Source organism: Pelobates fuscus, chromosome 5, assembly GCF_036172605.1.
Source record: "Pelobates fuscus isolate aPelFus1 chromosome 5, aPelFus1.pri, whole genome shotgun sequence".
In the NCBI taxonomy this organism is placed as follows: Eukaryota; Metazoa; Chordata; class Amphibia; order Anura; family Pelobatidae; genus Pelobates; species Pelobates fuscus.
The window spans coordinates 336,684,653-336,711,021 of record NC_086321.1 but is presented as its reverse complement, the minus strand read 5'-3'; the positions used below and the strand labels follow the sequence as shown (position 1 = coordinate 336,711,021).

Below are 26,369 nucleotides of genomic sequence, written 5' to 3'. Positions count from 1 at the left end.
CCATCATGAGGGTAGTTTTTACCCCCCACACTGTCTCAAAGGTGAAATAGGCCCAGAAAATCACGTTGTCAAATTTCCAAGTTGAAAGGGGCATCTAAATCGATATGGTCCTGTGATTTACCCCCCTCCAAAAAAAACTGGAAAGGGGTCATGGAAAAAATGGAAAATCATCCCCCCTTATCTCAGGATAGAAAAGGGGATTTCCTCTGGCCCTATCCCTGATCAGTCTCCTTGGCTGACATCAGAATTGATGTTCTCAGCCAATCACAATGCTTTCCCATAGAAAAGCATTAGTTTGGTTGAGATTGTCAATTCTGATGATTTTAGCCAAGGAGTCGGGGCAGAGATTGGAGTCAAACACCGTCCTGGCCAATCAGCATCACCTCACAGGAGTTGCATTGAATCAATGCATCTCCATGGGAAAAGTTCAGCGTCTCCATGCACAGTGCTGCACACAACATTTTTTATTTAGTATCCTTATGGCAATCCCACATAAGGATTAGGGAGCTATCTATAAGAAGCTGTAAGACCACAATTACAAAATGTTCTTCCTTTTCTTAAGTTTGGTCTTTCAGAATTCAGTAATATTACATATATTGAATTTGAATACTAAAAGAAAACAAAAACAAATCCACAAAGATCATCAACATTGCTTCTAAATAGAAGGTACCAATTTAAAAAAAAAAAAAAAAAAACCTTTGCAGACCCAATTTAAATGTTTTAAGTATATAAAGAATCACCCCAATACTCCTTTGTGTTACAGACATCAATAGTCTGGAAAGCTATCATAAAACTTAATTTATCTGTAAATATATCTATCCCTAGATCTATGTAAACACACACCTACAGCGCACCATAAATAAATTCTGGTAAAACTGTTTTAATCACTGTCAGCATATAACCAAGTACTAAATGAGTTGGATTATGTAATTGATTTCCCTATCACTTTAGAATATAGATATATGCCGACATATGCCTTCAACTCCTAGACCAGAACCAGTGCCATGCTGATGAGACTCAGAAGGTTGAAACAGTGCAGTCCATGATTGTATTTTGGTCATTGGGATCACAACCCATGCTTTCGTTTTAGAAGAAGATGTATTTAAAAGCATGCTCCACTGCAGGATGATGTAGGTGTAGAGCCAAGGGTGGAATAACCATGGAAAGAGCTATCCTTTAAACTCCTAGGTATTTGAATGCATTTTATGTAATATTTTTGTTCTTTACATGGTGGCTTTGGAAGAGAACTTGCAGATCTTAGGGATGGTTTTCAGATCTGTTCGTTAGTAATATGGGATTTTAATCTGATGTTCACTCTCCCACTTTTGTGGTCCAGCACAACTGCAGTGCCATTCCTATGGAGCCACAAGAGGCAAGGCAGGAATGTATGATACCACTGTCCTTACACAGCATGACCGATTGATAATACTATCAGCGTTTGGAGAAAGAAGAGACTTAAACTGCGGCTCCTACATTACCTAAGGAAACACTCCAAAACAAAACACTTTTGCTTGATGAAGTGCTTTGTGTGTGAAGGGTTTATTCTCTTTTTTATGTCCAAAAAGTGTAGATTTCAATAGAAATTTTCACTTTTTTAAATTAATCCTTTCACATCCCCTGGCTGGTCATCAGACAGCCAGTCCTGTTACTTCCTGGTCTGGTTAGCTCAGTGGAACAAAACTCAAGAGGCAGCAATAGCTCAGAGCACCTTTCAAAGACTTCTCATTGAGCTGCATAGAGAAGTCTGTGATTGGACAGCCATATCAGGGTTTGGGAAGAATGGGGGCTTGCAAAGGCTACAGACAAGAAATCTGTAGGTTTTGCAAACGTTTTTTAAGTATAAGAAAATAACGCATAATTAAATGCAGTCACGGTTTCATTGGGGATAAATATAAAAGGTGATTTTTTAAAATTAGGATTTAGGCAGTGGAGTGTCACTTTAAGTTGCAGAACTGTGCATGTCCACCTGCCTTAATGGCAGAAGTCCTCAGATACACCAAAGTAAAATTAGGTTTTCATAAGGGATGGAGGGGAGCTGCAAAGGGCTGAATAAGAAAGATGGAAATTTATGAATTAGAAAATGTGTTGTCCAAAGAGATAAAAGATAATAGATGGCAAGGAAAAACTCACTGATTGTCAGGACTGCTTAATGTGGCCTGCACAGTAATTTACTCCTCACTAGTTGAAGCTCTGAATCTGCCCTTGGAATAAAGTATAAACCACAATGCCTGTCTGTGTTCATTTGCATTTTGAACTGGGAATTTTGGGAGTGTTATGGAAACAATTTATTGGAATACATTTCCCAAAGTGAACTTTTTCCAAGATTAAACCCCCTCCCCCCGCCCCTCCCTATTGTCAGGATAGGGCATTGAAAGAGACTAAGTGACTAAGTGTATGAGGTACATCCATCATGCAAAAATGATATAATGGCATATTCTAAAATGTCATTAATGAACTGTGCTGACCAAAGAATTCCTTGTCAAAAAAAATTTATGATCGTTTCAAGAATACAAACATGTATTCCAAATACTGTAGTTCTAAAACCACTGTTTAGACCCTCCCATTAAGATGGTGTTTTTACACACCTTATTTTCAGAGCTGGGCTGGTCTTGTCTCGTTTCAGCCGGCTTGACCGCGCTCCGCTATCCTTGATTGATTATCAAATTTGACAATCTCAGCCAATCCAATTTTACATAAGAAAGCATTAGGACTGGGGCGGAGCCAAGCAGCCCAGACGTGCCCAGCGCGAGCTCCCACGTCTGGGTACTAAAAACGGGGTATCACACCCAGCCATAGACACCCACAAGCCGCAGACCACAATACCGGTAACCAGGAGAGGATGCTGCGTCGACCGGTGCCTCTCTCGAGCCTCTGCGCAACTTTTTAGACACACCGAGGTTTGCGGCCTACCTGAGCTACAGCCACGGAGAGACGGCCGCTCTCCAGGCACATCTGCAATAGACTGGGATCCCGGCGAAACACCTTCCCCCCCCCCCCCCCCGGGTCATCCCGGTCCACCTATAGCTGCCTGACTCACCCTGCCGACAACGGGCTGCTGATACTGCACAAGACTGAGAAGTGACTCCATCCCTCAAAATGGCGGACGCACTCTCCCCACGCGGCGAGCGAGACGGGTGCGCAACGATAGACCTTATGCTACAGCACCTGGACGAGTTCTTTGCCAAGCTATGGCAGAAGCTGGAGGTACGTGCAGCGGAGGGGAGTCAGAGAGGCAATCGGAGACACACACGAATTGGGGTGCAAGAGGCCCCGCCGGGCGCGACCACTCACCGAGCACTTGAGCCGTGCAAACACAGCCCACCCAGGCAGCGAGCCGGCGGGGTCTTTCAACCAAGGACTCTCTTGCTGGAACTGCAGCACAGAATCTCCACCACCACCGTTACCAACGAGCAAGGGGAGGGGGACGCCTGGCAACGACAAGTGAGGGTGCCTGCTGCCAGAACCGCACGGAGGGGAAAACTCACTCATCCCCCGACGCACACAGCTCTGAAACCTAGCACACGCTACCGGCCCACACCGATAGCGGCAGAAGCTACACACCAAAGGCTCCAAGCGAGGAAACTTAGGGAGACAAGACAGGGGAGAGCGGGTGGAAAGCGGAGGAGCCAAGCGGCAGCGAGATACAAGTCCCCACACGCATGGACCAGCACCACCAGCCACATAGCTTACCGCAGACCAGCACAGCTCTCTGCCAGACATCAGCGGGGAGTCCCTCCAGACCCCACGGGAGCTAAACCATGGCCGCAGCACCAACTTTACCTCTGCACATGGCCCGTCCATCAAGCCTCCAGAGTCGGTATTGGTTAAACCGCACGGACAGCACCGGAGGTGGACTATGCCCCTTTCAGCGTGCCGCCAACCTCAGGGCTCCAAGTACTAGCCTAAGGGACTGCTACAGGACGGAACTTTCTCCTACGTGCCCTGATTACCTAATTGAGCCTCTAATTGTCATAAGTAACCACTACTTGTTTGGCTAAAGTCTATCACAATCCTGTTTCTAGATAGCAGAGGACTAATACTTTGATTTATTACACGTTACATTTACTGTTTTTATATTAGTTTATTTGCTCATATACCAAGCGTATAGCCAGCCCCTGTATCACTCACTAATGACCAATATGTCGAACGCGCTCTGGGTGCTTGCATAGGGCGCACTATAGCCGCTACAGTGGCAGACTCTGTTTGAACGCTACAGCTGTGCTCGAGGTCCGCCATGCCCTTGATTGGCATATTTTAAGTCAAGCTTGCAGCAACACAATTGGCCTGCAGTCTAACTTTGACACACACACTTCACATAGCCTGCACAACGCCAGTTAGACAAGCCAGAAGTTTTGCATGTTATTTTCTTTAAGTGTGCCGCAGCTATTGCTCCTGTAATTAAATGTTTATACATGTTGCCCACCCAACCAAGCGTGAAACCTAAACTTGAATCACTCACCTTACTTTAACGCATGTGGTGACCTACTCACAGCTTCACTAGCCCTTACCACTGCAAAAATCACATGCCTAGAAAGTTAAACAATGTCACTATGTTGTGTTACCAAATACCTAAACCAGTACAGCTATACCATTTTTATCGTTATATATATATATATATATATATATATATATATATATAAAAAATGTGCTCGATCTACCATGAACAAATGTTCGTATTGTGCTAGAGGAATGCCTTTGGGGTACCTCAAAAGCAACTGTCATTTGCCTACGCACTACAAAAATAAAGAATAAAAAAAAAAAAAAAAAGAAAGCATTAGGAGGCTATAGCTCGTACGAGGCAAAACGCCACACTGCGTCAATCAGCATCTCTATGGGGAATGTTGAGCTACTACATGCAGAGTGTGGATACGCTGAACGTCAGTTACAGCAATTGCCCAATAAGCACCTCTAGTGGTCGTTTGAGTGACTGCCACTAAAGTTTTTACTAGGCAGTAATCTAAACAAGGTATTTTCTCCGAAATGGCAGAGTTTACAAAAAAAAAAAAGACAGGCTGTAGGCACCAGAATAACTACATTAAGCTGTAGTTGTTCTGGTGACTATAGTGTCCCTGTAAACTAACTATTTAGCTTACCAGCCCCCCTCAGATCGCTTTGATAATGTTTTAAACTTGCCTTTTCTCCCATGCCGGTCTCACCGTGGCTTGCCCCGCCTCCACGGCTGAGAGCAATCTTGATGATCTCCGCCAATCCAATGATTTCCCATAGGAAAGCATTGGGAGGCTATTGCTCATGCTAGGCAAAACAAAATTTAAATCAATTAATCCATTCAGATGGGAAGCATCTCTAGTGACCATCTGAGTGAATGCCACTAGAGGTGTTCCTAGGCAACAATATAAAAACTGCATTTTCGCTTAAAAGGCAGCATTCACATCAAAATGCATGCAGGGGGCAGGCTTTAGTTACCAGAACCACTGTGACTGTCACTTTTTTTTTCCATTCTTTATTCTTGTTGTGCATATATAACAAGCTTGCCTTGCCACAATCGCATCAACAAGCAGAATAATGACAGAGTATAAATCCCTAGTCTGGCATACAGCACAGTTTTTTTATTATTATTAATAAAGAAAAGACACTATATAAATAATGTTAAGCTACTGCAGGTTAGGTGTTCAATGGTGCCATCACTTAGGAAAAACAAATGTGAGCTAAACAGACTTGTGGTCAACAATTAAAAGTGTAAGGTGTGTAGATGATGGTTTAGGGTACACTACACTGCCCAGCTTGAGACCTGAGGCCTAAAGGGAGTAGTAGTCCGATCCTGCCCTCAAGAAGGGTGGTCAGCCTATGCCCACTAACCAATGCAGCATTTGTGGTGGTGTATTAAAAGGCTGTTTCCCTGCATAGCTACCCCACCAGCTCCAGTCCAGTCCCGTCCCGTCCCGTCCTGGGTTCTCCCACATCTGACAGCTGTTGATGGTCCGGACAGAGACTTGAAATCTGCTCGCGGGCAGCTTGGTACACACTACCCGAAGGTGTGAGCTGCGCTTGGGACAACATTGTTGTATGGACTGGGGTCCAGGTAAGCGTCTGCAGCTTGCATGGTTGTGTCTCCTGAGTCGGGGTGCCTTCTCGGCATTGCGCTTCAGTGCAGCCCTAGGTGCAGGCTTCTGTGCCAGCCTCGGTGCAGTCTTTGGTGCAGGCACTGCAGTGGGCTGTCAGGAGACATCCATAACTGCTTGTCTCTGCGTTTGTTCGGTAAGCTTGGCCTGTGACCAGAGGTGTTCAAAGGCCCACTCGATTCGGTCCTCGTGGGAGGCCCTGATATCATGTTCCCTTTTGGTTGCCATCTTTGCTGTGAGCATGAGGCCCTTTAGTTTTTGTCGCTTGGCACTGCTATTCTCCTCACACCTGGCTGATTGCAGGCTGACACTAAGTGGGGACCGGGATATCCACTGCCAGTCTAAAGGAGGGGGTAACGGGGCTTCGAGCGGTTTGTGATTAGGTGTGAGCCCAGGGAGAGGAGACCGGGCCGCTTCTTCCAGCACCAGGCCGTCATTCTCAGGCTTAGTTGCGGTGAGTATCCAATGTGCTCGGGCACTTCAAATCCCTCAAAATAAGTGACTACTGGCAACAAGAGTAGCCTGCTGTAGTTGCGGATCGTCCTGTGGCAGGATGAAAACAGATTGCTTACAAGATAAATTTAGGTCAGGAAGAGCTACCATGAAGCACGTCCAGCCATCTTGGGTGCCTCGCCCCACCCCTTACTATACTGTCCCTTTAATACACTATATGGCCAAACTTATTTGGACACACATACTGATTACGGAGTTCAGGCGTTTCAGTCTCACACACTGCCAACAGGTGCATAAAACCCAGCCATGAAATCACTACAGACAAACACTGGCAGTACAATGGGTTGTACTGAAGCACTCAGTGACTTTAAGTGTGGTAACTTTGCCACATATTAGGTTGTGACATTTCTGCCCTAATAGATCTGCCATGGTCAACTGTAATTTCTATTATTGTGAAGTGGAAGCATCTAGGAGCAACAGCAGCAGTCAAAAAGTGGAAAAGAATTCAGACTCACAATATGCCAAAGTATGTAACAATCACCTATCATCTGTTGCACCACTCAATACAGAGTTCCAAACTTCCTCGGAAAACCAGCAACGTCATGAAATGGGGGTTGCACAGCCAAACAGCTGCGCACAAGCCCAACATCAACATACGCAATACCAAGTGTCATCTGGAGTGGTTTAAAGCATAGCACCATTTGAATCTGGAGCAGTAGAAATGTGTTCTACTGGAGTGATAGTCGGAGAATCCAAGTGTGATGGATGGCAGGAGAACACTACCTACTTGAATGCATAGTGGGAAAAGTAGGGATAATTTACTGACCTACTGACCTGTTTTTTTCAGGATTTGGACAAGGCCCCTTAGTTCCAGTGAAGGGTCATCTTGATGCAAAATACAAAGAAATTTTAGAGCATTGTGTGCTGCCAAATTTATGGAAACAGTTTGGGAAAAGTCAATTACTGTTCCTCCATGACTGGGCTAATTGCGGTTATACCGAAAAACAGCTTGCAAAAGCTGTGGTTTTCTTATCTGCTGTGTATTTGCAAGGCAGGTGTGCTCTGGGCACTAAAGAACCCAGTAGTTTCAGGGCTGGTTGTCTGACAGCCTGGGAATGTAATAAGGTTAATTTGGAAAAAAAATGCAAAATTTCTATTGAAATTTGCACTTTTGTAAAATGAAGAAAAAAAATAATAATAAAAGGAACACTATAGGGTCAGGCACACAAACATGTATTCCTGACCCTCTTCCCGGGGTCTTGTGGTTGCTGCCGGTGTCATTGTGCTCTACTTGCACAGATCCCATATGCGTCTTGTAGTGATGCATGGGCAGGACTGATGACGTATACATCCTGTAACCATAACTCTAGTTATGTCACAGATACCACCCTCCTCCCCCCAACATCAATATGCCTTTTTTGCGCATTCAAATTCCGCAGTCCTTTCCCCTTTTGGAAAACTCTAAAGGGTACTGTACGCTTGCACCGGATTCCCATGATTTTATTGTGTGCAACAAATTTGCAGGGGGTGTGCCTTATAAGGAACACTAACATAAGGACTACGAATATGTAATCCTGGAGAGCTTTCCTGCATATTAAAATGTATTGACACCCCACAGAAGTAATAAAATAACTTTTAGTATACCAGTGTGCCACCTCTCCTCCTCTGGTTGAGATCATCATTGCTTATGATCACAGCCAATTCAGTGCTTGGCACTTGCCAATCAGCATCTCCTCAGAGATGCTTTGGCCCAAGATTGCAGTATTGCATCAAGAAAGGCCTCTAGTGGCTCTATGAGTGACAGTCATTAGAGAAGGCCTTAGGGACAAATGTACACATTGAAGTTTCTCAAAAAATAACCCGTTTACAACTGTCAGCCTGTAGGGACAGGCAGCTGCATCAGAACCATTATATTATGCTGTAGGGTTCTGGTACCTCGAGTGTCCCATAGCTTTGTATTCCTAATGGCATAGTGTGTTGCCCCCATCTAGTTTAGTATCCCCCATTTCCATAACAAGATAAAAAAAAGTTTTTACTTAACCTTTTCCAGCGCCAAAATGTGCTCAGCGCTACTGGCCTCTCGGTCTCATGCAATGTCATTGATGAGGCATGGATTCCTCCGGTGATGGTCCAATCCAATGCTCAACATAGAGGAGCACCTGGGACTGATGGGCATGCGCAGTGAGCGCCTCTTGCACATCCAATGCTTCTCGTAAGAAAGCATTAAATCCAATACTTTCCTACGAGTTGCAACATCACATGACACACAAGTTTTACTCTGTCAGTGCAGTGGAATCACCTCTAAAGGCCGTCAATATGAAAGCCATTAGAGGAGTGTTTAACCTTTCAAGGTACAGTTCGCCCTTTGTGCAACACGGCAATGTTTTATATTGAAGGATTAAACTTACAGGACCAATGCACCTAGACTTTAGTGGTCCTTTAAAGCTGTACAAGTGCCCAGAGTGTCTATTTAACTGAATGTAACATAGAGTGTGTGAAATCAGAGGGTTACAGCTTATTGTTCTCACTGTGAGAGTGTTCTAACAACTGCTAAGTCTGGCATTGTTATGGATTAACTGCATATGTGCAGTTTGGAAGAGAAATATATATATTACATTTAAAAAACAAAACAAAAAAAGTATGAAGAAGAGCTTTATACTAAGTTATTGCATATTTTTACCCTGATTTTTCCTACCACTGTGTTTCGTGCAGTTAGCCATCTTTGGAGTGTGATGCTGAGCCCATGTAGTTGCTTTCCTCTAGTCACTTCTACTATACAAAATCTCTGCTTCAATCAACAGACAGACTTGTAAGTGATATCCTTACTATGCGTCTGACTTTACGTCCCCTGCTTCTAATGCAGGCAGCTTGACTTCCAGCTCACTCAGAGCTGTCAATTGCTGAGCTGTGTACGTACACTGAAACGCTGCGTTTTCCTGGAATAAGGAGGCATGGCTAAAGAGGCAAATGCGAGTTGTAGTATTCTCCAATTTATTTAAATGTTTGTGAATGTAAAATATACAGCATATTAAATGAGACCAAAACTACCACCTGCTTTAAAGGAACACTCCATGCACCAAAATCATACCAGCTAACTTTGCTCTAAGCAGCAACATTCAACAACTGTACTACAAAAAGGGTTGACATCTTACTGTGCGATAGCGCAAGGGCACTCCTGGCACAGTAACCGTTATCAGCTGGCTGTAGAGGTTATGGTGCTTGGAGCGTTTCTTTATAGATTTAGTGGTGTCCGAGTGACCCTTTAACAATCAACATTAGACATATTGGTACAGATTTCTTTCAGTCAAGTCAGTTCACTTGAGAAATGTTGGCTCTAGATTTGAAATTCACTCTAATTTTCCCCACACTTCTCAGTGAATAAACCTAAAATCCAAAGGAGTATACAAGAAGAAGTCAGCAATATAAATGTAATTAAAAAAAACAAATTAAGTTATGTTATTTGAGAGAGTTCCATTGGTTTTTCACAATCTATTGGGCATCATTAAATGATTTAAAGGGACACTTTGGACCATTAAAGAACTTTAGCTAGCTGAAATGCTTAGTGCGTGAAGAGTTTGTCCTGCACTTTTTTCTTTAAATGGGATCAAAAAGATTTCAATACAGATTGGCACTTTAAAAATGTTTTACATTGTTTACACCTCCGGCTTTCAATCAGACAACCAGTCCTGTTTGCTTAGCTCAGTGGAGCTAAATTTAAGAGGCAACAACTGCTCAGAGCAAATTCTCATTGAGCTACATTTTGAAGTCTGTGATTGGACAGCCAAAGAAAGTCTTGGCTGGGTTAGAAGTGGGGAACTGCAGCTTTTGTAAGCGGTTTTTAAATATAGCCCCCAATGAAAAAAATGCATAATTAAATGCACGCCTGTTTTCATTTGGGGTATAGCTGCTAAACAAGAAATGTTTCAGTTTTTTTGTATTTGGGCAATGGAATGTCAGTTCAAGTTAGAATATTATTGAAAAGCCTCATATTGATTGAGTTGAAATTTAATTGGAATTTCTCGTGCATCGTTTTGATTTTGTCTACAGAGGATCCCACCATCCTACAGGATCCTCCATAGATGTACTACAGTATAACACTGGTGGAAGAAGAAGATGGCTGTGCCAATGAGAGATAATTTAAATACACAGCTAACCTATCTTTAAAATCATCCATTAGCTGCTGCACACAAAGTGGGGGGAGTCATTTTCGGTTTCTTTTCAAAATACATACTGCCGTAATACATAATAAAATTTAGCAATATTCAGATGGAAAGTTCACTATTAGGACTTTTGTGTCCCAATAACCTAGGTTTTAAAATAAAAACAAGAAAACAACATGGACTTGTGAGCTGTATATCCTAAAAATGGTACTGCTGACTCTTTAAAAATAAAAAAATAAAAATGGGGGGCGTGGCAAACTGCATTGCTAGACAGACATGTATTTGTGGAGCTCCGTACCAGCGTCCAGCAAAGTGAGATAAAATCCCGAAAAATGGCTAGCACACACACACACACACACACTTCCTCCACAGAGATAAATATGGGGGGCAAAAATAAGAAGTTTTGCCTCCCAGAGACACCCAAAATGTCCGATATTCACTCTCATTTGCGAGGCCTACACGACCGGCTTCCGGCAAGATGGTGCACGAGGCCTCAGAGGACTCCCAAGACAAAAGAGATAGTCTTACCTCACGTTGAGTGAGATTTGTATGAAGACTCATCCCCAGCAACGAAGAGGGACAGTCACCTGAACAACTTTAGCTTAAATGAAGCAGTTTTGGTGTATAGAACATGCCCCTGCAGCCTCACTGCTCAATCCTCTGCCATTTAGGAGTTAAATCCCTTTGTTTATGAACCCTAGTCACACCTCCCTGCATGTGACTTGCACAGCCTTCCATAAACACTTCCTGTAAAGAGAGCCCTATTTAGGCTTTCTTTATTGCAAGTTCTGTTTAAGATTTTCTTATCCCCTGCTATGTTAATAGCTTGCTAGACCCTACAAGAGCCTCCTGTATGTGATTAAAGTTCAATTTAGAGATTGAGATACAATTATTTAAGGTAAATTACATCTGTTTGAAAATGAAACCAGTTTTTTTTTCATGCAAGCTCTGTCCATCATAGCCAGGGGAGGTGTGGCTAGGGCTGCAGAAACAGAAACAAAGTGATTTAACTACTAAATGACAGTGAATTGAGCAGTGAAATTGCAGGGGAATGATCTATACACTAAAACTGCTTTATTTAGCTAAAGTAATTTAGGTGACTATAGTGTTCCTTTAACAGAAATGAGGGAAGTGTGGAGGGATGATCTGCCGTGTACACAAAAGGAGATGAGGAATCTCCAACAGCGGATTACAGCAGTGGAAACCAAAGTGCAAGAGACCATCAACTACAATACTCCCAGGACCAAATGCAGGATCTTACCTGACAGGTCCAAAAACTTACTCGGACCGTCACAACAACTGAATCTCGGCATAGAAGATGGAACATCCGCCTCCGAGGAATACCAGAACGCATTGGCATGCCTTACATCCAACTCCTGTCCAACTCCTGTCTGTAATGGGCATCAAAGGAGGCACAGAGCCAAGCATGATACTCTCTCCATGTTCCAAATCCATAAAGTTGCAACAGCCCCAGGAGACGCACCCAGAGACACTATAGCAGTCACTAGAGATGTAGCGACCCGCTCCACTATCATGTCCCGCTCAAGAGACTTGGGCACAGTGCAAATGGAAGAACTGTGGAACTATATGATCTCCCGTTCACAGCACTTGTGGAACTTAGACAGCTGGCACCAATTGCCAAACAACTAAGGGACACAGGAGTCAGATACCGGTGGGTAGCAGATGGATCCCTGGTGGTTCAACGGGGAGACCAGACACTTACCTTGTCCTCCACAGATGAGCAAACGCTATTCCTCCGGCAGCTGAACTTACACAATGTGGGCCAGGGAGAAACTAGGGATGAAGGGGCTTGGACGCAGAGTAAACCCAAAGGCAACCCGGTTCCGAAGAAAAGTCTACCAGAGTTTGCATTAACACAGAGACACTCATAGGCTCTCTCACATAGCAGCCACACTCTTCCTCATGGCTTTTCGCAGCTGTAAATCTAAAACGAAATGACAACCAGACAGTGTAGTTGCTACAAATGCTACGATTCTCCGAAGCACATCATTGTTATTGCTTAATCGCTCAGCTATTGTATCCTGTTTTTAGTGCCATATGTCTATGGTAGCTCTACTCTTATATGACAAATCCAAAACCAATATTGCAGCCTCTAATTATTGACGTAAAATTGTTACTCCTTTTTACCACGACAACGCTGTATTTTGAGTACTTAAACTCTAATAAAATACAAATTTTAAAATAAATAATAAATACAAATAGACTGTGAAGTATAAGGCGCTTAAAGATATTAGAGTACAGAACCCAATTGGAATGAGCAGCTCAACACACGTGTAGGTACCTCTAACCTAAACACAAGTACATGCAAGAGTGAGGAGTAATTAGAGTGAAACAGAGTTGTCACAACAAACAAACCCAGTGGAGCGCTAAAAAAATGGCTTACCTTTATACTAATATATACGATGAGATAAATATCTGGAGAAAGAGATAAATGGAAACAATTTGGTGCAGTATATCCAAAACTTAATAGGTGGTTAAAAAAGATCTAATGTAGCAAACTCACATGGCTTAGAGCCTTAAAGGACCACTCTAGTGCCAGGAAAACATACTCGTTTTCCTGGCACTATAGTGCCCTGAGGGTGCCCCCACCCTCAGGGTCCCCCTCCCGCCCGGCTCTGGAAAGGGGAAAAGGGTTAAAACTTACCTTTTTCCAGCGCTGGGCGGGGAGCTCTCCTCCACCTCTCCAACCCGTCGGCTGAATGCGCACGCGCGGCAAGAGCTGCGCGCGCATTCAGACGGTCGCATAGGAAAGCATTTACAATGCTTTCCTATGGACGCTTGCGTGCTCTCACTGTGATTTTCACAGTGAGAATCACGCAAGCGCCTCTAGCGGCTGTCAATGAGACAGACACTAGAGGATTAGGGGGAAGGCTTATCCAATTGATAAACATAGCAGTTTCTCTGAAACTGCTATGTTTATAAAAAATTGGGTTAACCCTAGCTGGACCTGGCACCTAGACCACTTCATTAAGCTGAAGTGGTCTGGGTGCCTAGAGTGGTCCTTTAAGAGGATAGGCTCAAGTCACAAGGGTGATGGTATTTAAAGAGAATACCAAACTTCTTATATAGTGACATCCAGGTACTCAGAAAGAAAAGAGAAAATAGGAACAAAGTCCTAGTGTATTATCCCTTTAGATCAATATCACAATATCAATTGGTGCAAGTACTTGCTCACCTTATTGAGAGCCAAAGATTACTGGGCTCTTGGTGTAATAAGCAGTGTGCCTTTAAGAGGGCACAATTCATCTTGTAAAGCAGGAAAAAAAATGCTGCAGCTCCTAGGACTCAATTCAAAATAAAAACAATTTAATAATAAACATACATAAAATATAGAAATGAAAATACCATGTAATAATGGTCAATTAAAAGTCCTAACTGCCCGAGACGCGTTTCACCTTGTTGCAAAGGTTTTTTGATAGAGATAGAGATATATCTCTATCAGGAGCTAGGCAGCCACAGCATCAAAACAATGCTACTGCTGAATCTTAAACTTAAGCGCAAAGAAGTCATGTCTAAAAAAAAAGAGGAAAAAAAAACCCACTTAGTTCACAGTGAGGTCTGCACTGCATTTAAAAATGATAATCTTAAACACCATAGCCACTTGCAAGGTTCCTGTAGTCCCCTGAGCCCACTCTCACTTTGCTACCACAATAAGACACCGACTAGAGTCAATCAGGCAGATGGAAAACTTGGTTCCAATTTGCCCTATGTCAATTTAGTCCACAAAATTGTGCAAGCTACACACAAAAAAAAAATCAAGGCCAAGAACTGTTCACACAGGGAGCCCCGCCAGTCCATTCTCTGGATATTTCAAGCCATGTATTAATTCGGTTTGTTTGATCTCTTTGAAATTACATATTTATACACAGGGTTACCACTGACATCTTCCATATTCTGCTCCAAACCATCTGATAGAGAAGCAATGTATTAGAGATCCACATGCATGGCAAGGCGCCGTGCTTCCCCAATGATTCCAGGACCAAGTTTCATTTGATTCTGGAGGAAGAGTCTATAGTGATTTGAAGCGGTCCTGGTGCCTGGAGTCTTTATGTGCAGTAATTCCCTAGGAAACGCAGAAAATACATACTTTAACCCCTTTGCTGCTGGAGGTGTTACACCACCAGGAACAAGAGTTCCAAGCTGGCCAATGTCATGTTGTGCATATTTATATGAAACTCTCAGCCAATCAATTAATGGCAGGATTAGTATTCGGCTTTGCCCGTCTGCAGAGGACACCGGACACTCAGCAGGGACCCTAGTAAGAGGTTAAACCCTTGCAAAACAGGTTGGCCCCATTACTAGGGAATCGCGCCAGCGTACTTCTTTCATCATAACCACTACAGTGGGCTGTAGTAGTTATGATGGTTGGACTAGTTTTCAATTTAATAACCCTGTAATTCTAAAGAACAGATCAGGAAATTGCAAATGCTGAAAATAGTGCAATTATAATTTTTTTTCAAATTCGGTGTCATGGCATACAATTTACAATTTACTTTGTCAAATCTTGAGTTACAATTAGTGAGCCCATTCATCTTTCAAGGACATCACAAAACTGTAACTTGGTCACTCTCCATTAATCTCCTAAGTGTGAGAACATTGTAGCTCTCATCTCCCTTCTTGTCATAAATATAGCAACAACACACACAATCTGTTGATTTGTAATTTCAAATCAACTGGAGAATTTTAAATTAGAATCACATTGGAAACTGTACGTGTACAGGCCAATAACCAAACAATTCCTAGAAACACATTTTTGGGTAAACACAATCTGCTTTGTACCTCTCCAGACACATCATGTAATTTAAGGGTGGGAGAGATATTACTTATTTTCCCACCACAGCACGAAATACCAGATTAAGCCAACAATGCTGCATATTATGTAATAATGGATACAAGTAACAGGACTCCGGTATATTTGTTGAAATTCCTGAGGGTCTCCCATAAAATAGAGTGGTGGTTTGTTTTTTTCTGTGAATTGCAGACATATGACGATAGTGTTGTACATTTCAGGGAAAAAAAAGTTTTTTAAAAAAACAAACACAGTTATGTTTACCATATTGGTCATTTTGTCCTAAAATTCGCAACTTCAATGTCAGTTCTTAGTTTTGATGAACAAATCCTTGAAAGAGATTACATAAAACTTCTTATGTGCCTCTGAGATACAAGGCCAAACCATTTACTATAGATTAACACATGGTTAAGCAACCTTCAGCACTCCAGATGTTGTGGACTACATCTCCCATATACGTGTGTGTGTATACACACAGACACACACCATCTAACAGCCACAATGCTGGCAAAGCATCAGGGGATATGTAGTCCCTGGCCTAACACAAACAGTGCAATGAATTTCAGCATCCAAACCAAGATATTCACGTATGACACGCATCGTGATTTTCTACATAAATAATAATACTCAGGAATAACAATTCTTATTTAGAATTCTTGACAATTCTGGATGTGATTAAACTGAATGCTTTAAACTTCTCAAAAGTATTTCTTAAGACGCTCAAGTGGATTTCACCCTCTGCCAAGGGGCCCTAAACTATGTACATGAAATGAACATTGATAGCTCATTCTTCAACAGAAAAAGTAAATCATAAAATTGTAAATTCTGAAAAATATTGTTAAACTCCTCACAGTACCATACAGTTCTTCCATTGCATTACGGAGATATATAGATATATATATAAAATTTCTTTCCACTCTCAAAAGGATCTTTATTACAGATAGTGGTCTGGGGTGTGATGTGCCAGTCCAAACCAACAGGCCCCACCTCCATAAATGACATGTGGACACCTTTTTGGTTCCCTAGGTGGGTCACCAACAGCTGCCCGGTGCTGTTGAGGTTTAATACTTGGCTGTTTACTATTTTCCCCATGATGCTCTGCCATAAGGTTAGCTTACATTGCATTATGGGAATCCTACTTCACAACATCAGAAGATCAGCCATTTCCACCCGGTGCTGTTAAACAAGGAAGACCAAAATGCAGCCCCCAGTTTAAGAACTCCCGTGACTCTTTGCCAGCCTTAAAGAGAAATTAAAAAAAAAACTAATCAAATAGAAGTTTCAGTTCTACAGCTACTGGGGGTCTGCCTTTTGGCCAAGCCATGCTATATTATTATTATTTATAACGCGCCAACAAATTCCACAGCATTCTACAGCGCAATATAAGAAGTGGCTCAGCACGCAATGTTTGGGTACACCCAGTTTTAGGATATGAATGCCCATTTAGGATATGATGATGATAATATGAATGCCCATTTAGGATATGATGATTATGATGATATGAATGCCCCATTAGGATATGATGATTATGATGATATGAATGCCCCATTAGGATATGATGATGATATGAAAGCCCATTTAGGATATGAATGCCCTATTAGGATATGATGATGATATGAAAGCCCATTTAGGATATGAATGCCCATGTAGGATGATGATATGAATTCCCCATTAGGAAATGAAGATATGAATGACCCCATTATGATAGCATGACCAAAGACCATGTGCACTAGCATGTGGGTAATACCCACACCCACCTACCAGCTAATGCAGAAATATATCATCTGCCCTTTTAGTAAACAGATGCCAGGTTTGACGTTGCATGCTTGGCAGAAGGACCTGTATATGGATGCCACCTGTACTGTAAACCACAGGGTTCTGTTATAGACACAATGTCACCATTCAGTATTAATATCTTTATTTTACTCCCCTCCTCTTCCCATCCCATATATACCCATTTCTCACCCCAGCAACACGCACTAAGGAACTGCCTGGGGGGAAACATCACAATCACCCTCTAGGTCTAGGTAAGCACCTCCATGCCCTTGTTCCCTACAGTGTCTCCACCCCCTTCTCCCCCACTTGGTACAGCCCACCGTACACGCTTTATTTCAGTGGGCAGAACCAAAAGGGGTAAAGGGGGGGGGGAGTGGAAATACACACCAAAAAAACCCTGTAGGGAGGGGAGGCCGGGTGGGATATAATAAATACATATAGGCATTGCATTCAATATTTTCAGGCGCTCGGTGTGCGGAGATGGACACGTTTGCAGGATCCCCCCCAGCCCCCCCGTGCAGCACACCACGCAAAAGGAGGAGAGGAAAAGCAAGGGGAAAAATCTCAGTTTCATTCATAAGAGATGCCCGGGGAATGGGATACATGCCGGCCCCAGGGCCAAGGGAGGGAGAGAACTCGCAGGAGATGCACCAAATTAAAAGTTAAGGGGAGAACTTACCTAAAATGGCCACTGCTGCAGCCAAAATACAAACAGCTATTATTTGGTGAAGTTTAGCACAAGACACCCTGCAAGGACACCCTAACATGGCTAGGGAACGCCTCCTCTCTGCTCCGATTGGCCGGCTTGTTGGCAGGCATGGGGCAGGCGCTTCGCTGATTGGCCAGCGACCTGTCAAACAAGTGGTGGTCGTTTCAAGTTCGGTTGCAGCGCGCTTATTGCTTTGCTCCATTGTGCTGCTATTTGCATGGATGAGATGTGCTTTCTGATTGGCTGAGAGAGGGAGGAAATGGGGGCTGTGGGAGAGGGAGGGGGGGAGTACTGAGTGAGAGACAAGGAGAGAGGGGGGAGACTATAGGGGAGGGGGGCTCCTTCTGCTGGATATTTGAGCTGCTTTTTCCTGCTGGCTTCACACTAATCTCTATTCTGCATTTCAGTCTATCCAGCCTCAGGTGTGATCCCATAATAGTGATGACACAGGATACAGAGTGGATAGGAATCCATATTCTACAATTTATTGTGCTCCTTAATTCTTAGAAATATACCTGATTATCTATCTGCCTATCGGATTATCCATCTGTCTTTAACTTTTAGCAACGCAAACTTGGAAAAAAGATTACGCAAGTTTAGCGATGCACTTAACGCTTCGATGAATTATCCTAAATTCTTAGAAAACTACCCGACGATGTATCAGTCTGTTTATCCATCTATTTGTCTCCCAACTTTTTATCTATGCAAGCTCAGAAAAACATTGCGCACACTCAGCGATTGTATGTAATGCGTCAATGGATTATGTAATTCATGATGAGATCAGGAAAAATAATTTTAAAACAACAGCAGAATATGGGTTATCGTGAGGTACGATAACTCACATGTATCAGAGCTATGTCAAGGCTCAGAAAGCAAGGGTTTTACAGGTAGCTAACTTTGATTGGCTTTTCGAAGATGAACAATGGGTAACAATAAAAAGGTGTACAAGTTGTTAAGAAGACCGCGCATAACTGCTTTTTCTCTTGTATCAAAAGTTGGAGAGAGGTGAACCACAAAATATGGAATAGAGGTGATGCCACCTAAAGCCTCAAAAATACAGAAGAAAAACAAAGATATTAAGGTGTATTGCTTGGCCTTAGGATGGCTACAATAAACATCTCAAAGGAGATGAAAGTGAGAGACAAACTATTTGGCAGAGTAGTGAAAGTCAGGATAGATAAGCAGGGTATATGTAGACAGTAACCAGCAATACAGAGTAAATGGTTCGTAATTATGCCCGTGGATAGGTATGGTAAAACTTTCTTTCAAATGCTCATGTGCAGTAAAATGTGTGGTGTAGTTGCAGGAGCTATAAAAGCATGCATCTGGCCATCATCCAGGACCACAAAGGCTTACGTGAGAGAGTAATGTAGCTTTGGCATGAGTGCAAAAAGCAGGAACATGCAGTTAACAGTAGAAGGTAGTGTCAGGAAGCAGTGCCTGTGGGGGTCTTCTCAAGCTCAGGGAAATATAGGGGAGAGAGGAGAGGACACGGATATAGTGTAGTATGTTAAACTGCTGAAAGAGGTAAATATTGAAAAATTGCACTTACAATTTTCTGGAGCTTGTATTCATCTCCAGATATATGCGCCTGGGCGGTACAATCCCCGTCTATGGATATGATGATGGTCCTGGTACACTCCCAGAGGCGTCTTCGGGGTAAGGGTGTTCAGGTGTCAAATAGTGCCAAAACCGGTGTCCTCGGTGTATAGGAGGAGAAATAAAAACGCAATATAGTGCTCTCTGTATGGTCTGGAATAAAACTAAGATAAAAAAGAGGAGGTATACTCACAAGCGGGGAGCAAAAGGAATATTGCTAAGTATAGGAAGCGTAGGTGGAATAATCCCCACCAAGGATATCACTTGCGAGTCCTCAGGTTCTTGATGTTAAAATTATGATGTTTAAAAGGATAGGCTGGGAGGCTCCAAATAGCTTAAATTCGCTATTTTTATTGGAGACAAATTAAATAAAAACAATATAGCAAAAGGCCGTATAAACACTAACGCGTTTCACCTGTTAGCAAGGCTTTTTCAAAGTTTTACAGCATACAAGGCCTATCCTCTTTAAATAGCATTGCAATTACTCACATCATTCTAATTAGATAAAGATAGCGAATTTAAGCTATTTGGAGCCTCCCAGCCTATCCTTTTAAACATTGTAATTTTACCATCAAGAACCTGAGGACTCGCAAGTAATATCCTTAGTAGGGATTATTCCATCTGCGCTTCCTATACTGAGCAATATTTCTTTTGCTCCCCGCTTGTTAGTATACCTCCTCTTTTTTATCTTAGTTTTATTCCAGACCATACCAAGCACCATATTGTGTTTTTTTTCTCATTTGGCACTATTTGACACCAGAACACCCTTACCCTGAAGACGCCTCTGGGAGTATACCACGACTATCATCATATCCATAGACGGGGATCGTAACGTCCAGGTGCATATATCTGGAGCTGAATATAAGCTCCAGAAAATTGTAAGTGCAAATTTTCTTTTATTTACCTCTATCAGCAGTTTAACATACTACACTATATCCGTGTCCTCTCCTCTCTCCCCTATATTTCCCTGAGCTTGAGAAGACCACCAAAGGCACTGTTTCCTGACATTTACCTTCTATATCTACTGTTCTGCCAGAAAAGAAGAGACTCTGGTTCCAGGGAAGTTCTAGCAGCAATATTACAAGCACTGATATATTCCACCCCTTATTTACATGCAGGTAACATTACCTGCAGTACCATGTCTCAAGGACTGTAGTATTTAGAGGAGAATCCAGTATGGACTCACCTTTTAAGAGGGGACTATGACCATCAATGAATGTGATAATCCACTGTTTTTTTTTTTTTTTTGTTTCTAAATATTTATTAGATATTTCAAATAAGACATACAAAAAGACCGAACAGGAAAAACAACACAATGCAATACATAGAAATCACCATGTAACATTAGTCTCGTTGTCTCTGCTATTGAGACCGTTTGAACACTTACATCTAATCCAGAATCACATCTAGTATTGCAACAAATTAAAACAAACATAAAAACATGATGGTCACAAACCTTGAAATAATAAACAAGATTGACAATGAGATTCCCATTAGGGATCCATATATATGATACAACATTTACGACCTAGGAATCCCAATATATATATACTCGCAGGGGAAGGAGAGACAGCATGCAGTGGGGGGTGTTTTGGGGGTAAATAAAACCCCTAGCCATTCAGGAGATCGCACCCATATTGTATTTTTATCCAATTCTTCCTGGATAAAATTCTTCCATTTATTCCATCCATATTTAACTAATATTAAAGGCAGAGGTTCCCTTTCCATTTTTAATTGGAACGAAATTTGTGCTTTAAGTGTTACCCACGATGGAGGGGTCTCCTTTTTCCAAAAGTTTACAATACATATTTTTGCAGCTATTAATATATGAGTAATTATATATCCATTTTTTTTTGACAGTCTAGACCAATCAAGATGTTATAATGCAAGTTGAGCAGAGGCTATCAAATGTATATCCAGCATATTTCTCAATATGTTGAATGTTAAATCCCAAAATGGTTTTAATTTTTGACAATTCCACCAGATATGTACATAAGTGCCTTCTTGAAGGCAGCATCACCAGCAAAGGGAAGAGTATGTTGGAAACATCTTATTAATTTTATTAGGGACTAGATGCCATTTAGTCAGAATCTTATATTGTAATTCTACAAGATTTAAACAATGTGAAAATTTCTTAACTTCGGGGATAATCTTATACCAGTCCGATATTTGTATCTCGATATCAAGATCCATTTTCCAATTATTAATAATAACCAGGACTGGATCTGTAATATCAAAGTCCTCATTATTAAAGATAGTGCTAATTAGCAAAGCTCTGGTGCTGTGTCCATACTTTAACAAAGGCTCCAGGCCTGGTATTTCAGTATCTTTTCTACATATAAATGTTCTCATATAGCTCTTAATCCTAAGGTATAAAAAGACATCTTTAGGGGGAGATGAAATGTTGAGGCAAGCTCCTGAAATGGTTTAATATGTGCCCCGTCATAAATGTCCACTATAGTCTCTATACCATTTCTTTTCCACCTTGATAGATTAATATCCTTCATATTGTATTCTAACAGACTCAAATTACTTTTGGCCCTAATACTGTAGTCCCATATTATATTATACTCTTTCTTAAATCTGGTCCAAAACTTTAAAACTTGACCAGAAAAAAAAAAGTTTCTCGCACTTTTTCTCTACAACCGTAACAACACTGAGAATTTTTTTGGTCAACCCATAAAAGCACGGAAAGGTCAGAAATACCCAACATAAATTCTTCAAGATAATACCAGGTGTCTTTATTTTCTGTTTTGAACCTTTTGTAGATGTGATTAATCAGAGCTGCATCATTATATTTCTTAATATCAGGGATAGCTAGACCTCCTCTATCAATTTTTTTGGGTCACATCCATGAGATTTCGAAAGATTTCCATTCCTCAAACATTCTGGTGGTCTGTTTAAAGAGAACCTCCCATTTAGCCTTATATATGTTTTTTTTTTATCTGAGAGGTAAGGAGTATACCTAAATATTCAATGCATTAAGCCCTTCGCAGTTTTATTTAAATTCCTGTACATAATGATTAACTTAGATGTATTCAATTTGTAATTTGACATTTTCCATATGTATCTATTTCCTGGAGGAGGCAATCTGATCTGTTAAAGTCAATAGGATATCATCCGCATATAAGTTTATTTTTGTCTCTCTCTGGTCATATTGTATTCTCCTAATATTTACATTTGTTCTGATGTATTGCGCTAGAGGTTCTAATGTAAGAATATAAAGCATAGTGGAGAGAGGGCATCCCTGCCTGGTACCGTTACGTACCTTAAACCAGGAAGAAATAATCCCTGAGCCAATAATCCTGGCTGAAGGATTGGTATAGAGGGCAGATATTTCTCTAAAAAAACATCTTCTAAAGCCTCTATTGATTAATGTTTGGTACATAAAATTCTAGCTTACACGATGAAAAGCTTTATTTGTGTCCAGCGAGAGCAGGATAGTTGGATCTATTATTATTCGTCAGGTCTATAAGGTCTACCACTCTTCTTATATTGTCCGAAGAGTGTCTTCCAACAACAAATCCGGTTTTCTCTGGATGAATTATAAATGGGATAATGGATTTTTTGTTAATCTTTCTTTTATTGAAGCATATCAGGTGGGGTACAAAACAGAAAGAGGGAAATGCAATATCTGGTTACATTAAATGGTGAATACAGCGGTAGCTTAAACAGTTACATTTCCTGGTAGGGGATGCTTCATTTTTTTATTTTTTAGTGTTAACAAAAGCGTGTTACAGTTAGCAGTAGTGCCCGTCCCGATAGGTCGTTAGAGGGTGACAGTAGGTTATGCAAAACTGAGGCACATAGCTAATTAGTAAAACAATAAGGTTGTATTATTTAAAATAACAGTATGAAATGCCATAAACGAAACATCAAGTAAGGCAAGGCAGGTACCAGTCAGAGGAGTCATAGCTTATGCTTTACAAATATAACATGGCAGTAGCTTATAATCGTATGCTTATCCAATCATGCTTGTTCTGCTACAAGAAGTGACAGTATACGAATATCTGGTATTATGCCCTCCGAGCAACCACCAAGCAGGGGCCGCCCACGCCAGGCAGCTGGAGACAGAGTAAAATTAAAACGATAAAGTTGCATTTAAGTTAAAGACCTGTGCATAAAAAATAAAATAAAGTACCATACAGTAAGGAAGGAGACATGAGTGGTATCAAGCTTCCAAGCAGTGTCCCCTACAATACCGGCAACTTGACTAACCAGTGCGTGGACCGAAGAGAGTCCTTACGGTGAAGGGTAAAAAATAAAAGGTGTCGTGAGTCCATAAGCCAGTCCCCTTCAACCCATGGTGGTTCCCGGCATGCAGGGTTTCGGTGCCAGTCTGCAGGTGTGCTTGCGGTGCGTGTCTGTGGCTGGCTTCTGTACCTCTCCGCAGAACGGGTGTTAATGAGAGTGACTCCCTTGTCCCGGGATGGTGTGCAGGCTTGCGGCCTCTTGCCCCCGACTCAGTGGTCGTCTGGGTCTGCACTTTCGAGAGGGATATAGGAGCGGGTCTGATATGATGGTCTTCTAAGTATGTAAGTACTGATCAGCTGGTACAGGTGGATAATCGCTGGTGTTTCAGAGCGAAGACAGATTAAGTGATAGGCATGGTCAGGGCCTCTGTTCCTTTGGCGGTCGCCGTGGGCGGGTGTCACAGCATCCTATTTCCTGCAGTGGCTCCTCTGCGTCCGAGGGCCGCTTGTCTTCGGCCTGAGGCCTGTGTAGGCGCTCGCGCCTTTCGCCATTGGACCCATCAACAAGTCCGTGGGCCCAGGGTTCTGCCGGGACCCAAGCTTCTCCCTGGGTGTATGGCAGGCTGGGGGGGGGGATTCCTCCCCGTGAGCGCCAGGCTCAGAAGAAGGGTGTGCGGGCCTCTCGGCAGCGGAGTCCACAGGTGAGGTTAGTGGCGTGTAGCATATGCCAAGTGTTTCTCCGGGCGTGTGAGTCTTAGCTTGGTATAACCCCGTGTGCCCGGGTATGCGATGGCTGCCGGCAGACCTGTGTTCAAGGTTACATGTTCTGCGCACATGGTCTCCGCCATCTTGCGGCGGGTCTCAGGCTGCATGTCGGTGGCGTCTCGGATGGCCGTTTGGTCTGGCTTGGTTTAGCTTAGCTTAGCTTGGACCGGGATCACCCCCCCCGGTCCAGTGGGGGGGGAACAGGACCAGGCCGGCAGGCTGTCAACGCGTGTCGGGCCCCGTCGGGCAGGATAGCGTTGCGGCGGCCGTCCGCTTCACTCACTGCCAGCATGGGTCCCGCCAGTTGTAGCAGGTCCCATCCTCCGAGGGACTAGAACTTCGGGAGCAAGCCTCTCCCCGGCTCAGGCAGCCCGATTACATCGAGGGTCACAGTAAGTCGCCAGTATTTCTCGCAAAAAGTCTCAGTTAGTAAGCTGTTTGGGACTCTGTTTGCAGGAGCCGAGCTGTCCTGCGACCGCTCAGCTCGGCGGCCCGGCCCCGCCCCCGGATAATGGATTTTAACCCCTTAAGGACACATGACATGTGTGACATGTCATGGTTCCCTTTTATTCCAGAAGTTTGGTCCTTAAGGGGTTAATCTTTCAGCTAGAACCGCAGAATATAACTTAATATCTGCATTAATAAGTGATATAGGGCGATAGTTTTCAGTTAAGGTGGGATCTTTCTTGTTTTTTAAAATAGGTATTATGTTGACCTGTAATAAGTCTGCGCTAATAACACCGGTCTCTGAAAAAGAATTAAATAGGTTTGCAAGATATTTACATAGATCTTCTTTCATAATTTTATAGAATATTCCAGGAAAGCCATCGGGCCCGGGAGCTTTATTTTTTTAAATTTTATCGATTGCTCAGGCCACTTTTCTTTCCGTTATCGGGTGATTTAATTCTTTAATTTAATTAAATTGAATCCACTGTCAATTGTACATTACATCATTCTGTAATTTTAAAACAGATAGGTTCTCGGATTGTATTATTCGTAGCATCTCTATCACAACGTAGATACTTCAAAAACGATGTATAGAAGATATTTATTATACTCGAGGCTGAGGGTAAAACATTGCTACTATGTTAACAGATGACTTTTATGTGCCAGGGCAATGAGGGACCAACTTATGCAATGGCACTTGGAGACAATTTTATTTCATAGAAAACCATATCCTATGAAAGACAGGAGCAGTTCAGTGTTTACTTACAGATAACTTATTCTAAAGCTCAGTTGTACCTTCCAAGATAGTCTGTACCAAAGGGGTTGGATGTCCATCAAAAGCAAAGTTGGCAAAGTAAAAGAGTGAAAACCATTATTCAAAGAGAATGGCTTATGATTAGAACTTCACCAAGGGTAACAGGTCTGATCAGTCATATTGGCAGTTAAAACAAGTAGTTATAAGAATTGCTCCAGAGATTGATTAGCATTTTCAGCAGCTCTGTCTTCGAGTAGTAAACAGAGAAGAATCAAAGAAAAGGACCCTTCTCTACACATTATTAATTTATCCTGAATTGTGAGATTCTGTCAGCTCAACCAGAAATTGTTATGAAACGAGTTATATGAAAGACTAAGGCAAATTTAAATTATGAGTAAACATAGAAGATAATAGGTTGACTTTCACATTACAGATAATATTTTTTACACAAGAAATGTATGCAGGGAGTTAGTAATCATTTTGTTAGATAGTTTGAGGAGTTCCACGTCCATTAAACAAAGCAGAGGTTCTGTGCCGTGTAGCCAGTTTGAGTGAACAATTTGTTTGACAAGATGTCAGTGCCATGTAATCGTCCAAAAATGGGGATAGTATTCCAAGAGGTG

General features: G+C 42.2%; 1 protein-coding gene across 1 annotated transcript in view; it reads right to left on the bottom strand.

Moving 5' to 3' along the window:
- The window catches only part of CHD6 (chromodomain helicase DNA binding protein 6), a 133,277-nt gene extending 115,244 nt beyond the window's left edge, over positions 1-18,033 (bottom strand). Inside the window, exon 1 of the mRNA XM_063455749.1 lies at positions 17,959-18,033. The gene's annotated coding sequence lies outside the window, so the exon portion shown is untranslated. The remainder of the gene's footprint in view (positions 1-17,958) is intronic.
- Between the last annotated feature and the right edge of the window lie 8,336 nt (positions 18,034-26,369).